Here is a 2430-nt window from a genome sequence, read left to right as displayed (position 1 = left end):
AAAAAAAAAGCCAAAAAAAAAAGCCACATTTACTCTGGCAAGGGAAATAGCTTAAGTGGATCCTACAGAGACCTGCTGCTGCTTATTCTTCTTGCTCCCAGTTAGCCTAGGTGGCCTTTTGCCATGCTGTCAATGACATTTCTGTATGAACAGGCTTGAGGGGATCTTTGTGAGATCTAGTGCTGTTAGGAACCTCATCCCCACCTTACCTGTGTCCTAATGCAAAAAGAGCACCAAGGGGACAGTGTACTCTGGCAGTCCATAGGATTTTACAATGCCTTAATGCTGTATTCTCCTAGTTTAAGAAATTACAGGTTCCTTAACTCTTGTTTCCTCAGCTCTTGCTGAGGAACATCTTCCAGTGATGGCATGTATTCTACCACTAGTTTCCCCTTGCAGTGACTGGAAATTGCTACCAGCCTGGATGATGCAGTAAAGGCTTTGAGGCCACTGTTAAAACTTGAAAATAAAATTACTGGTTTGTGGCTCATATGTGGCCTGGTTAATTTTCTGTTGTTTTCCTTGATGGAGAAATTGTTGCTTTTTGTATGAAAGTAGATACTAAAAGACCAGAACACCCTACTTGTGTGGAGAGCCACAGACATGGGTGAGCCAAGCAGAAAACCACAGACAGAAACAACTCAAGAACAGGGCACTGAACTTCTCACTTTCCCCCTCGCTGCAATATCTGTGTGTTGTCCTGATGAGACCGGCATAACAAGAGATGCCATTTCATTATTCACTCCTATATCTCTGGGCAGAAAGTAACTTATTTTTGTTGCTTTGTATTTATGATACTTTGCAGCATGTGCTGCTCTCATCAAACATGTGAACAGCAAGCACTGAAACCAGTTCGCTTGTGATTTACCTGCAATAGCTGATGTTCTCCATAAACAAATTCATCATTCACAATGTGCACTTGCAAAGTTTGCAATGCAGGGGGTTGATAAGAAACAGGGAATTGCATCAATTTTTTATTTGTGGTTTGAAACATAGAGAAGCTTAGAGGAACACTGAAATGAAGTAGGATCCTCAAGCTTCAAATCTGTCCCTTCAGAAATTATTCCTTTCTAATATTTTGGACTGCATTTCAGTGTTTCTTGACAAAAGTTCTCATTAGAAAAGAAGTGTTTGCCATCCACGACAGACATCGATGATTATTTTTCATGTGGCTGTTTGCTGATTTGAAGAGGTCTGAGAGGAAATATAGATAACCCAAATCAACTGGTAAAACCTCCATTTCTCCCATGCACAGTTTAATTCATCATTGCAAGGACTCTTCTGCGAATCTCAAACCTGTTATTTTCTTTATATGAAATCGGCAATCATTATAATTTCTTCTCAGCTGGAATATTATTTTTCCCTTTTTGTTTTTTCTTCTCCTTTTGATGGGTCAGATTTAAACCATCTGCAGGCAGATGGAAAGGAAAAGTGGAATTATTGTTTTCACCAAAAAATCTTGCAGCTGTCAGGGTGTGTTTGACACAAGCCTGATGGCTGAAAACAAAGACAGGACACATTGTCCCGGCTGGATATCGAAGAGCATAAGAACTCTTCATGGCCAGCTCTTACTTGGAGAACTTGGGGCTAAATGAGGTAAACAAGATCATTACTTAGCCATACTCAAGGGCTTTTCAGAGACAATTCTTCACTGAGTTATGTACTGCTTTTCCTGGGCCTCATTGAAACCCTGTTGGTTTCGGCACAAGGGGGGTGACTCTCTAAGTGATAGTTGCAATATATCATATAGACCACTGCTATGTAGACCTACCACATGACAGAGGCTGCAGCCATTGCTTCCAGTACCTGTCATAACGTATTGCTTTTATAGTTTAGTTTAATTTATGGCTCCATCATTAACAAGTGCTGCCAATGAAAAAGGGCTTAAAGCAGATCTTTCAAGGAGGGACACCAGGAGCTATGACTCAAACCCTCCCAGCGTGGACTAGATTATTTCACTGCTTTGTGTCTGAACACTAGTGGTTCCTTGGTGATATCAACACTGTTTCTTTTCAAAGCAAGCTTTTCCATAGGAGCTGTCTATCTGAAACCAGATCCACCACTGGGAGCTCATGCATCTTGCTGCTGGTGTTCTTCTTGTTAGGGTTTGTAAGAGTAACTGTTCCTTCTGCTTGAATCAAGCTAGGCATCTTCAAGAAACATAAATGAATTTCCAAAGTGGACTAAAATTCAAATCTTCATCTGCACTTGTAGGTGGCTTTGCCTGTAGAAGTGTTATTTTTCATTAGCATCGTGGAGCTTGTAAGTGCAAGGTGTTCCTGGTGGTTTGTTTGGTTTGGTTTGGTTTGGTTTGTTTGTTTGTTTGTTTGTTTGTTTCCATTTAATGGCAGAGTTTTGCTGTGGTTTTGTGTGGTTTGAGATTTATTTTTTTTTAACTACTACAATAGTAACATCAGCAATGTGGGCTAA

The sequence above is a fragment of the Athene cunicularia genome (assembly GCF_003259725.1).
Source record: "Athene cunicularia isolate RWA chromosome 1 unlocalized genomic scaffold, athCun1 chr1_part1, whole genome shotgun sequence".
Classification (NCBI taxonomy): domain Eukaryota; kingdom Metazoa; phylum Chordata; class Aves; order Strigiformes; family Strigidae; genus Athene; species Athene cunicularia.
The sequence above is the reverse complement of the archived record's forward strand: the minus strand, read 5'-3'. Positions refer to the sequence as shown.